This window comes from Phoca vitulina, unplaced genomic scaffold (genome assembly GCF_004348235.1).
Source record: "Phoca vitulina isolate PV1807 unplaced genomic scaffold, GSC_HSeal_1.0 scaffold11, whole genome shotgun sequence".
In the NCBI taxonomy this organism is placed as follows: domain Eukaryota; kingdom Metazoa; phylum Chordata; class Mammalia; order Carnivora; family Phocidae; genus Phoca; species Phoca vitulina.
In genome coordinates, this window is record NW_022589714.1 from 18,222,591 (window position 1) to 18,236,873 (window position 14,283).

At 36.5% G+C, this 14,283-nt stretch overlaps 1 protein-coding gene across 1 annotated transcript in view; it reads right to left on the bottom strand.

Moving 5' to 3' along the window:
* Positions 1-14,283, bottom strand: part of SMAP1 (small ArfGAP 1) — a 163,564-nt gene that overhangs the window by 129,049 nt on the left and 20,232 nt on the right. The window lies entirely within an intron of this gene.

Here is a 14,283-nt window from a genome sequence, read left to right on the forward strand (position 1 = left end):
TTCACTTTTGCTTTTGTTTCCCTTGCCTTCAGAGACATGTCTTGCAAGAAGTTGCTGCGGCCGAGGTCGAAGAGGTTGCTGCCTGTGCTCTCCTCTAGGAGTTTGATGTATTCCTGTCTCACATTTAGGTCTTTCATCCACTTTGAGTTTATCTTTGTGTATGGTGTAAGAGAATGGTCCGGTTTCATTCTTCTGCATGTGGCTGTCCAATTTTCCCAGCACCATTTACTGAAGAGACTGTCTTCTTTCCACTGGATATTCTTTTCTGCTTTATCGAAGATTAGTTGACCACAGAGTTGAGGGTCCATTTCTGGGCTCTCTATTCTGTCCCATTGATCTATCTGTCTGTTTTTGTGCTAGTACCATGCCATCTTGATGGTCACAGCTTTGTAATATAGCTTGAAGTCAGGCATTGTGATGACCCCAGCTTTGGTTTTCTTTTTCAACATTCCCCTGGCTATTCAGGGTCTTTTCTGGTTCCATACAAATTTTAGGATTGTTTGTTCCAGCTCTGTGAAAAATGTAATTTTAAATATTCTTATGATTATTTTCATATATTGCTTGTATAATTAAAGTAAAAAACTGGAAAAATAAAATATCTGACAATTATTGTCAACTATTCAGAAGCTTATACCTGACTTTTATAAATCACCTGATTATGAAAAATATATATACAGTATGAGATATCAATAAAAACCAAACTTTTTAAAACATTTATTAGACTTCTGTTTTAAGTACATACTTTTTATCTAAAGGTGAGATTTAATCTACAAAATAACACTGAAGCCAGTAATTCCAATGCAGTAAAACTAAACACATTCCTCTCCAAAATTCTTTAGGAAGTAGTTTATGCATATACAATTTATACCAAAATATCCTGCTTTTAAGTTTGAGAAGTGACACCTATAAACTGACAAAACACTTGGGACACGTTTTCTTTAAATGTCTAATTGCTGAAAGCATGGAAATGAATTAAAGACCAAAGGCCTGTATTGTCAACCTACTCTGCCCTCACTGAGCTGCATGAATTACCCTGCACTAATAACAAACCGAGCAACAAGGTTCTCATGTTAAGTGGAGTCAGGATTGGCTGCCTCATTACTGAGATGAGTCTTGTACAGAAAATATTTTGAAAGTTTTAAAGCACTACTTAAGTGCAAGTTATTGTCATCTTAAGAAATTTTGAAACTCAAAATACAATACATTCCTACTCCAGAAAAATTTCTACACTGGTCTGCAAAACAACTGTATCTTAAAATTTCCTCAGAAACAATTCCCAAAAGGGCAGTGAATCCGGAGCGTGATGGGAAAAGATTTTCAACACTCTCCAAGTGTTGGCTTCATTTTTCTTCTTAAAATAGAATGATTCCCCTCAAAATATGTTAGACCCACAGCTAAATACAAATGGAGACTTCTCTACAGCACAATTTTTCTGATGCAGCAAATGTTATGACTAAATGAATTAATTAGAAAGCATCATTTGTGGGGTGCCCGGGTGGCTCAGTCAGTTGAGCATCTGACTCTTGATTTCAGCTCGGGTCATCATCTTGGGGTCATGGGATTGAGCCCTGCGTCAGGCTCTGCACTCAGCATGGAGTATGCTTGTCCCTCTCCCTTGGCTCCTCTCTCTCTCTCTCTCTCCCTCAAATAAATAAATAAATAAAATCTTAAAAAAAAAGAAAAAGAAAGCAAGCAAGAAAGTATCATTTGCACGATGTCATAGTAACTGTCCATGCAGGTAAAAAGTTGTAGCACCAAATAGAGTGGTGCATTTTTACAATAACCAAAAATAATAAAGGGATCAAATGTATAAAAGCAAAATACAAGAATAATGCTTAGCAGTAATAGAAAAAAATGGGCATATTACTACTGAACAAAAAGCCAGATATAATTAAATGTTAAGTGATGTTCAGGTTTTACACAGCTTTACACATGGCTATCACTTATGAGAAATGTTAGCCCCAATCGTTTTTTTTTTTTTTTTTAAAGATTTTATTTATTTATTTGAGAGAGAATGAGAGAGAGCACATGAGAGGGGGGAGGGTCAGAGGGAGAAGCAGGCTCCCTGCCGAGCAGGGAGCCCGATGCGGGACTCGATCCAGGGACTCCAGGATCATGACCTGAGCCGAAGGCAGTCGCTTAACCAACTGAGCCACCCAGGCGCCCAGCCCCAATCGTTTTTTACCAATTGAAATAATAATGCAATTTTGTCCACGCATCTTTCTTTGGAATATAGCCATCGCATCTTAACCAATATAGTTAGGGACCTTCAAAAATAAACTCTTAAAAGCCTAACCAAAATTACAATTGGGTTATCCACTCTATAAAATTAACCTTGTAAAATTTACCTAAAATTGATAAAATAATAGCTGCTCAACATGGTAGTCATTCAAGTATTGGTATGAAATCCTCCTTTTCATTCCCCAAACTATTGGTGAATACTTACCAACTCTGTGCCAAGTAAATGCTATTAAAAATAGACACAAAGGTAAAAAGCTAAGTTCCCAGACTCAAGAGGCCAAGACAAGTATAAATATGTATAACAATTTAAAAAACAATTTGGTGAAATCTAGTAAAGTTCTAGATTGAATAAACCCCTCCACCAGGCAATCTATTCATACTTACACACACACACACACAGATTGACCAATTTATATATGTAATATGACATATCTAGGTACACATACACAGTCACATATAACATACTTACACACACACACAGATTGACCAATTTATATATGTAATATGACATATCTAGGTACACATACAGTCACATATAACATATAAAATAACAGCAGTTATTTTATTTTATTTTTTATTTTTTATTTTTTTTAAGATTTTATTTATTTGACAGACACAGCGAGAGAGGGAACACAAGCAGGGGGAGTGGGAGAGGGAGAAGCAGGCCTCCTGCCAAGCAGGGAGCCCGATGCGGGGCTCGATCCCAGGACCCTGAGACCATGACCTGAGCCAAAGGCAGACGCTTAATGACTGAGCCACCCAGGTGCCCCAACAGCAGTTATTTTAAATGGCAGATCACAACTCATTAGTTTAATCTCAACAAGTATTTTTTTTTTTAAGATTTTACTTATTTGACAGACAGAGACACAGTGAGAGAGGGAACACAAGCAGGGGGAGTGGGAGAGGGAGAAGCAGGCTTCCCTCGGAGCAGGGAGCCCAATGCAGGGCTCAATCCCAGGACCCTGGGATCATGACCTGAGCCAAAGGCAGACGCCTAACCAACTGAGCCACCCAGGAGCCCCCAAGTATTTATTTTTAAAAGAGAAGGGAAAAAGTTATGAGTGCATCACACAAAGGGTAAAAATAGTTTTATTAAACTTTTTTTAAAAATCAGTAACATACAGGGGCGCCTGGGTGGCACAGTCAGTTGAGTGGCCTACTCTTGGTTTGCACTCCAGGATCTCATGACCCTGAGATCAAGCCCCACACATCGGGCTCCAAGCTCAGCACGGAGTCTGCTTGGGACTCCCTCTGCCCCCACCCCCACGTGAGCACACTCACGCATTTGCTCTCTCTCTAAAATAAATAAATCTTTTAAGAAATCAGTAACATACATATATATGTATATAGACACATGTACACACAAAAATCAAGTCATGCTGTAAAATGCTTTTTCTCTGGGTCATGGTCAAATATGGCTGAAAAACACTACAAAGAAACTCATACATGTATTTGAGAAGCATGTACCAGAATATTTATAGCAGCATGGATTCCTAAAATGACTGGAATAACTTAAATGTTCACTAATATGATTATCTCACCATACAATGTGAAAATGAATAATCTGCATGTATCAATATGGATAAAATCTTAATTATAACATGGAGTAAATAATTTTAGCATAATGTGATCTATGATTATATATGCCCTCTCCTGCCTTCTTGCCTTTGCATTTGTTGCTGTCTCTGCCCCCAAATGTTTCTTCCTTAGGTCTTCATATGCCTGGCTCACTTTGTTGTACTGGCCTCAGTTCAGCTACCTGCTCACAAAGGACTCCCATGACTGCTCTAGCTAGAGTTGCCTCCCCCAGTTACTTTCCATCATTTATATATAATACTTCCAGCAATCTGTCCTGAAGTTTACATAAAAATCTAAGATAAACAAATAGATATATACATATAGGTAAATAGCTGGAGGGTTTAATTATTTTAGAGCTAAATCTCAAACTACACAAAATTAAAGAAAGACAAAGTAGACAAAGATCAGTCTCTCTCAAATTCTAATGCGCATACATAACCCTAGGGATATTACAGATTCTCATTCTGTAGCCCTCCAATGGCACCTGAGATCATGCATTCCTAACAAGCAACCAATGATGTCCATGCTGCCATCCACAAAGCACATTTAAAATAGCAAGACTCTAAATTATTCTTGACAAGGTCTTCAACTCAAGCATTCAGCATACTTCTTGACCTGTTTTCATTATTCTTACTGAGTATATGACTCAAATTGTGAAAATTTATTTTAATATACTAGGAATCAAATCTGCTGAGGAAAAAATCCAGAGTTTATTTAGAATTCAAATATTGGGTTGTTTTGAATGACCCATATCACTACCTCACTTAAAAGCAACACAAACAGGGGTGCCTGGGTGGCTCAGTCATTAAGCGTCTGCCTTCAGCTCAGGTCATGATCCCAGGGTCCTGGGATCGGCCCTGCGTCGGGCTCCCTGCTCAGCGGGAAGCCTGCTTCTCCCTCTCCCACTCCCCCTGCTAGTGTTCCCTCTCTGGCTGTCTCTCTCTCTGTCAAATTAAAAAAAAAAAAGGCAACACAAATAAGCGGGCATCAGCTAAACTAATTATTACTTATCTCATAATCACAATCACACTAAAACAAAGCTCTAGTAACAAAAGAGAAGATGTTATTTGGTCTCCCTAATATTAGCACCTTGACTCATATCCTTCATCACCGAATACTTAGAGAACACTAACAATCCAAACATATCACCTTAAAGGATTTATAAATGTGGCAACAATAAGAATGGAAATGGACAAATGTGAGAATCACCAGGAAGAACTGATAGGAGTTAGTGATTGGGAAACTGATAAAGGAGAAGGCAGAGACCAAGATGTCTGTAAGTTCTATTTTAATCTGGGATTTAAACCATAAAGACACTTGTAGACTCAGAAAATTTTGCAGGTAATCTGTTGAATGCTTTAAATGACAGTGACACATGGAGATGAAAATGTCCATCAAACAATTAGGAATACAGGACTTAAGTTCAAACTAAAGATACAAACCTGAGCACCTTCAAAATGGCAGTTGTAGCCACAAGAACAAAAGAGCAAAAGAAGCAGAATACAAAGCCTGAGGGAGAAAATGAAAAGTAATACAAAAACAGAGGCCAGGGTCTTAAAGCAAATATAGTCAACAATGTTAAAAACTTCAGAGAAGTTTTTGAGGAGAGAATATCTGGATATGTTAACTAAGAGGTCATAGGTAACCTCATGGCGATGAGGCAGGAGAGAGGGAGGGAATTCATTCATTCTGAATTCCATTACCAGATTAGTAGGGAAGGAGGGGAAAAGAAAGGAGCTTCACCCACTCTGAATTCATTATCAGATTAAACTCTTTCACCATTTCAGTCTCCAACTCCAAGCTTTTAACAATTTTCTATTTTCCTCTATTTTGCTTTCATGACCACTTATAACAACTTACATACTCAGGGAGCCAATCAGAAGACTCACTGTTTTCCCTTGAATACAACTCAATTATCCTGTCTTGAAACTTTCCTTCACACCGCTTCCCTTGCCTAGATTGTTCAGCTTATGACCATACAGATCCTACCTCATTTTCAAGGCCTAACTAGAGTCCCATATTATCCAGAAAGCCTTTCCTTATGACTCCATCCCTCCACTCTCCTTTCCTATAAATGTCTACAGCCCGTGACAGCTTGTTTCACACAGTATGTATGTTCCAATAGGCACCTGATACTTTTTTCATTTGTAATTAGTTTTATCTACTAAAGTTAATGGTAAATTTCTCACTAGCCAGGCTCTATATGGCCTTCCACATCACCTACAATAAGGAAACAGGCCTATAGTAAGGGTATATAGGCAGCGTAATAAAAAAATCGGCTAAGTCTGAGGACTTGGTCAAATATAAAGGTTCTTTGTTTGATACCTGAAGCAATTCATCTACTATTTTAAAAAATGGAAACAAAAGCAATTAACTGTGAGGCAAGACTATTGTTTTTAATATCCATTTAGCCATTCTGCCTCTTCATAATAAAAGCCCCTACGTTTTAGCTAGAAACGTGGCAGCCCAGATAGAGACTACAGTTCTCAGCCTCCACTGCAGCTGTGGCCACATGACCAAGTTCTGGCCAATGGAATGTGAGCTGAAATGATGTTTTGGCATTAACCAAATTAGGCCTGTATTCCCCTTGCCTCTTCCCCTTTCCCATTAGCTACAGCGTAATAAGAAATGAGCCTGCTATCTTGGACTCAGATATTAAAGCCCTATGTTGAAGATGACATAACTACTCTGTCCATACTGGACAGTTCATCTCCAGACTAATGTGAAGGAGAAATAAATTTATATACTGTTTAAGCCACAGTATTTGGGGGTCTTTTTGTTACAGCATCTAAGCCTGTAATCCACCTAATTCAATGTGAATTATATTTGCTTGTTGGTGGCAGGAAGTAAAATGTGCCAGAGATTTAATCCTTTATTTCAGAGCCAAAATTCTAAGAGGTATTAAAGAATAATAAAGCATAGTTTCGCCAAACCTTAGTTCTCCAGATTCAATTTAAATAACCAAATATGTATTAAGTGTCTGTTTTTACGAAGGTATTAAATGAAGAAGACAAAACACAGGTCCTGCCTTCAAGGAGTTTGTACTCTAAAAGTCATACAATGGTTATAGTGTAAGTACAAATGATGGGGGGAACACAGAAGAGGAAAAGATGAATGTTGGCCAGGGATATTAGTACAAGCTTTGTAGGGACAGTGGCATTTGAGATGATTACCAAAAGGTAAGTCGAGTTATAACAGGTAAAGTCTGGATGAAGTACATTCTAGGTAAAATGAACAGTACCTCTCCCTTCCAACCTTGAAGAGTTTCAGCTATGCTGTAAGGCTGTAGCCAAAAAAAATAATAATGCGGCATCTGATTATTAAGTTTCTTTTATGTAAATATAAATCTGATTTTTTTTTTTAAGTTGTGATATATATGCACCTAAATACCAAGTGCCAAGTGGCTAATAACTTTCAAATAGAGATGAAAGACAGTTTTAAGATATGGAAACTCTGAAGAAAGTGGAAAAATGAGGTTTATGGAACTATAAGTTATTACATATCTAAACAATATTTTAAAATACTATATATCTAAACAATGAACAGGAATTTTACTGAGAACTGAATATACTTATTTTGTAGCTTTAATACCGTTTGAGAAATAAGATGAAATTGCATTCACTTCTGAGAAGAAATTTCTCTTAAGTTTCTGATTACTATGACAGACTAACAAACAGAAAAGCTATTTTTGAATTTTTTTATAAATAGAAAATAAAACTAGATAAGGAGCAGAGAATATAACACTAACTGCTAAATGTCATTTCTTTTTAAGACTTAGTTCTTCTATAAAGCCTTCTCCAATTCCCCCAAAACTTCTGTAACATTTATCACAATGACCTACAGTTAACTGTTTTAGCTAAGTTTTCTGAGAAACAGTGATCTCTTTGAGAATAGGATAATTATATTGATCTCTGTATGCTCTCTATGCTTCCTAATATCTGGTATAAAAACGCAGGCAGTCTCTAGTTTACAAATGATAGCTAAGACCTTGAGCCACCTGAATTCTGCTGCCAAAACTGCTAGGAGGTACTTTTAGAGGAAACCACCACCGTATTGAATATGCAAGACAACATTCATCATATTTCCAGATACACTGTCTGATGTAATCCTAATAAATATGTGAGGTAGGTAGGTATTACCACACCATTTTCAGGACTAAGAAACTTAGGGTCAAAATGCTAGAAAGGGGGAGAGAAAGAGCCAAGACTATACCACAGGCAGATCCCAAAATGCAACTGTGGAAACTCTGCATCTCCTACTATGATAATTCCAACCTTCCAAACAAAATTCCTTTACACTGGCTGACTGCTTTTACTTTATTCTGTCAGCTTTTTGACATGCCAAGTCACTTACTGTTGAGGCCAATAATATAGATTTAAAGATATAAATAATCTTTTCAACTCTCCATAAGTATCAATGCTACCCACACTATTACAAGTTCACTTTATTTCTTTCCCCATAATACCCAAGATTAGAGGCAGCAGAACTGGATTTGGTTTGATTTGTTGGAGAAGGAAATTGTAAAGGATAGAGAATTTTGATCAAGGGGGAAAAGAGAGGAGGACAAGGGCAAAATCAACTGAGATTTAAAGAGTATTTTCATTAAGACAGCATCACAGCAGTGGATGCCTAGGGAAAGGGACACACAGTAACGCAATACAAGGATCCTAAAGAGAACAGCCTGTATCAAAATACTGTCCACAATCAAGCACGAAACAAGGAAGAAGCCCTTTCTCTTTTCCTATCCCAAGGCCCTTTGTTCTTTACCTGAGTCTTTCATTGCTCATGGTCAGCTAGGTTATAGAATTACATTCACTTGTAGATCAGCAAGAGAACCAAGCAACAACCCCTGAAAACATGTTTTCTACATTGTAAACAACCAAACTACAAACTGCAAAAGAACCTCTATGTGTGCGGTGGGGGGAGGGAATCACTGAAAATAAGCATGAGGGGGGGTCTGTTGAGAATGATGGGTATGTTCTAAAATTTTACTATGGTGATGGCTGCAAAACTGTTAATACATTAAAAATCATTGTATTACACACTTAAAGTAAGTGAATTTTATAGTATGTAAGTTATATCTCAATGAGGCTGTTTTTTAAAAAAAACCTGTATACATTTCTTTAAATGCATGATCTCATGGGTCGTGAGATCGAGCCCCATGTCAGGCTCCCCACTCACTGCTAGAGAGTCTCTTCCTCTGCCCCTCGCTGCACACACCTGTTCTCTCTCCCTCTCTCTCTCTAAAATAAATAAATCTTAAAAAAAAAAAAAGTTTTCAGAATTAAACAAGAACTTTAAAGAGAAGTTCCATATACATAGTATTTCAACAATATTTTAAATTGCCAAACCATTTCTTCCAGCAAACATACAACAGAATGTTTCATTTTTTAAAATATCAAGTATTTCAACATACAACATTTTACTAAGAAGGAAATAAAATGTTTTTTTTTTTTAAATCTGAATGTAACTAACATACTTTGGTATGACCTAGTCACCTATGGTTGACCTACCTCAAATTCATGTTTTCCTATTAAGTAGCATCAGTGATGCTAAAAGACGACATGTAGGGATAACACTCGATAATCAGGGTTCCTAAGTGACTTTACAAGCGTTAAAGAGTCACTACAATGCTGATTAGAAGAGTCATGCTATTTTAATCAATCACTTCCTGGAAGTTGGTATATGAAACATTAATGAAGGCTAAGCGATTGTGATTACTAAAAAATGAGCTCACAGAAATTTCCTTAAAACCTCTCTATTCAGAAAGAGCACTGAAGTAATAATATTTAAATAATTCCCTCAAAAATGTTTTTTCTTCTTTTTTAAGTCTGTTAGACTCAGAATAGCAACACATGTATTTAACCAACAAATATTTTCTGAGTGCTTACTATTTCAAGGTACTACTGTATCTTGTACTGTACCTTGTACAAGACTCTAGAGATTCAGTGATAAACAAAACAGATAAACTCCTGCCCTCATGGAGCTTAAATTCCGATGGAAAGCTGTATACAAACATGTAAAAGTAATAGTGTGTCAACAGCAGTGAATATTATGGAGAAAAATAAAGGAAAAATGGATAAGGAGTACACATGGAAAGGAGGAAGGGAGAGGTAATTGTTATTTGGTCAGGAAAAGTTGTATTTCACTAGAGATCTGAAGAAAGTAGGGGAACAAACTATGCAGGTATGTGGGCAAGAGGAATTAAGGCAAAAGGAACGATAAGCACAACGGACCTGAGGAAGTGGATATGCCTTCCTCAGGTTTAAGGCATACCTTAAGAAATGTTTAAGGCATGTTTAAGCAATACCAATGAGGTTTTGTTTGTTTGTTTGTTTTTTAAAGGGTCTACAAAGGGCTACTTTTACATCCCTACATCAAATATAATAATAAAACATTTACTATGAAATATTTGTAAATGGTTGTTGCTCAAACTATTTATAGTCCCTAAGAATAAATCAGCATAATCAGTACATATCCAGACTTCCAGCATTTTAATTCAGTGCTCAACACGTGCTTAGTAAGTATGAAAGAAAGACAAAAGAAAAAATAAAACTAAATAAGAAAAATAATGCTAAGATTCCTCCAAAGAATATTTGGGGCATGCACTGCTATTCTACCAGGCATGGAAGGGGTTACAAGGCAAAAACCAAAAGTAATCTACCCTACCCTCTCCAAACCTCAAAGTCTAACTGCATGAAATAGAGCAGGCAAAAATACTCAGATTTATGTCCATTAATTATCTTAAGAAAGCAGACTGTGTTAGAGCGCCTGGGTGGCTCAGTCGGTTAAGTGTCTGCCTTCCGCTCAGGCCATGATCCCAGTGTCCTGGGATCAAGCCCCATGTCAGGCTCTCTGCTCAGTGGAGCATCTGCTTCTCCCACTGCCTCTTCCCCCTCACTCAAAGGTACATCATAACATAAATGCTTAAAACTACAGATGAATTGAAAAATCTTAAAAGCAGCTGGGCAGAAGAAATGCATAACATACAAAGAAACAAATATAATGATGACAATTTCCTCATCAGAAATAAGGCTACAAAAAAAAAAAAAAAGAATGCTACCTCGACAGTGAAACATCTTAAAAGTATTGAAAGTGAAATATTGCACACTGAGAACTGTTTACTTGCTAAAATATCTTTCAAAAACAATGGTGACATAAAGAGGACAGAAATCAATGAAACAGAAAATAGGAAAACAACAAAAAAGGTCAATGAAAATAAAAGGTGATTATTTGAGAATATCAATAAAATTGATAAACCTTTATCCCAACTGATTAAGAAAAAGAGATAAAACACAAATGACCAATATCAGGAATGAGAGAAGTGGCATCATTACAGATTCTAAAGACACTAGAAAAATAAGGGAATATTATAAATAATTTTATGCTAATAACCTCACCGATTCTTTGAAAGACACAAATGAGCTCTTTCCACAAGGAAAAGATAACCTGAATAGCCTTTCTATTAAAGAAATTGGATCTGTAGTTAAAAACCTTCCATCAAAACCCAAGTGGTGGGCGCCTGGGTGGCTCAGTTGGTTAAGCAACTGCCTTCGGCTCAGGTCATGATCCTGGAGTCCCGGGATCGAGTCCCGCATCGGGCTCCCTGCTCGGCAGTGAGTCTGCTTCTCCCTCTGACCCTCCTCCCTCTCATGCTCTCTGTCTCTCATTCTCTCTCTCTCAAATAAATAAATAAAATCTTTAAAAAAAAAAACCCAAGTGGTTTCACTAGGGAAATCTACCAAACAATTAAGGAATGATACAAATTCTACACACACTCTTCAGGAAACTGGGGGGAGGGGGGGGGTGGTAGGTATGAGGTAATTCCCAATTCATTCTATGAGGTCAACATAACCCTGATACCAAAACCAGACAAGGACATCATTAGAAATGAAACATACAGATCAACACCCTTCATGAATATTTGCAAAAATTCTCAATGAAGTTTTAGCAAATCAAATCCAGGAATATATGAAAAAGATAATACATCATGACCAAGTGTGGTTTGTCCCAGGAATGCAAGGTTAGTTTAAAATTCAATCAAAATCAAATGTAATCCCCTATATTAAAGAACAGCAACAACAACAAAACACTATGATCTCAATAGATGCAGAAAAAGCACTGATAATATCAACGTCCATTTCTGATTTTTAAAAATCTCAGCAAACTAGAAATAGAGGGGAACTTCCGCAATTCAATAAAAAATCTGTGAAAAACTTCTGGCCAACACATATTTAAGGATGAAAGTTTGCATGCTTTCTCCTTTAACATCATGAATGAGACAAGCAAGTCCACTGTCACCACTCTTATTTTACAGAAGGTTCTAGCTAGTGAAATAAGGTAAGAAAAAGAGGCATCCAAGTTGGAGAGGAAGTAAAAATTGTCTTTATTGGAGGATGACAATCATCTAGTAGGAGATCTGAATCTATAAAAAAAGCTACTAAAACAATTACATGAGGTTAGCAAGGTTGCAGGATACAAGACAAATATGCAAAAACCTACTATATTTCCATATTCCAACAACAATCAGAAATTGAAATGTTTGGGGCACCTGGCTGGCTCAGTTGGTGGAGCACACAACTCTTGGTCTCGGGATTGTGAGTTTGAGCCCCACACTGGGTGTAGAGATTACTTAAAAATAAAATCTTAAAAAAAAAAAAAGAAAAGAAAAGAAAAAAAGAAACTGAAATGTTAAAAAAATCCACTTACAATAACATTTAAAAATAAAAACTACTTACAAATAAATCTGACAGAAGACCTGCATCCTGAAGACTACAAAATATTGCTAAGAGAAATAAGATGTAAATAAATGGAAAGATATACTTTGCTCATGGATTGGAAGACTTTATATTGTTAAAGATGTCAGTTCTCTCCCAAATGAATCTACATACTCAAAGGAAGTTCAATTAAAATCCCAGAAGATTACTCTGCAGAAATGGACAAACTAGTTCTAAAATTCATATGGAAATTCAAGGAACCTAGAATAGCAAAAACAATTTTGAAAAAGAATAACAAAGTTGGAGGACTTATATTACATGACTCCAAGACTTACTATAAAGCTACAATAATATGGATATTGTAATATTAGCATAAAAGTAAACAAACAGATCAATGGAGCATAACAAAATCCAGAAGTACTCCCAGTTACATGTGGTTGACTTTTGAGAAAAGTGCAAAGGCAATTCAGAGAAAAGACAATTTTTTCAAGAAATGGTGCTGGAATAACTGAATACCCATTTACAAAAAAATTAACTTTGATTCATATCTGTATCATATACAAACAGCAACTCAAAATGAAAAATGGCCATAAATATAGAATTGTAAAACTTTTAGGAAACAGCATGGGAGAAAATCTTCAGAATTTGGTTAGGAAAGAGTCCTCAGACTTGCCAAAAAAACATAATCCATAAAAAGAAAAATTAATAAATTGGACGTCATCAAAATTAAAACTTTTGTTCAGGGACACCTGGGTGGCTCAGTCAGTTAAGCATCTGCCTTTGGTTCAGGTTGTGATCTCAGGGTCCTGAGATCCAGCCCCACATCGCATCGGGCTCCCTGCTCAATGGGGAATCTGCTTCTCCCTCTCCCTCTGCTGCTCCCCCTGCTTGTGCTCTCTCAATCTCTCTCTCAAATAAATAAAATCTTTAAAAAAAAAAAAAAAGATCATTTGAAAAGGATGTAAAGACAGGCTACAGGAGAAAATAGTTGCATATATCTGACAAAAGACTAATGTCTAAAGTATATAAAGCACTTTCAAAACTCAACAGTATCTTGATAATGGGGGAAGCTACACGTGTAGAGGCAAGGGGTAGATGGAAAATCTCTGTACCTTCTTAATTTTGCTGTGAACCTAAAACTGCTCTTAAAAAGTCTATTTTTTAAAAAAAACACAACTCAGTAAAAAAAAAAAATCAATCAGAAAATGAAAGACATGAACAGATATTTCACTGAAGAGAATATACAGATGGCAAAATAAGCACATGAAAAAGATGTTCAAAACCATTAGCGCCATTAGGGAAATGCAAATCAAAACCAATATCACTATCATTACACATCCAACAATGGATAATGTAAAAAACAGTGACAACCCCAAATGCTAGAAAAGATGTGAAAACAATGGACTACTCATACATTGCTGGTGGGAAAGTAAAATAATGCAGCCACTTTGGAAAAGCTTTGCAGTTTTTTTATGATTCTAAGTATGCCATTACCATACAACCTAGTAATTATACTATGGGCACTTCACAGAGAAATGAAAACTTATGTCACACAAAAACCTGTACACAAATTTATAGCTTTATTCATAATAGTCAAAAACTAGAAATGGCTCAGAGGTCCTTCCGCAGATGAATGGTTAAACTATGGAACATACACATACACAACATAAAATTCTACTTATTAATATAAAGGAAAGAACTACTAATATATGCAACCACTTGGACGAATCTCCAAAGAACAACACTG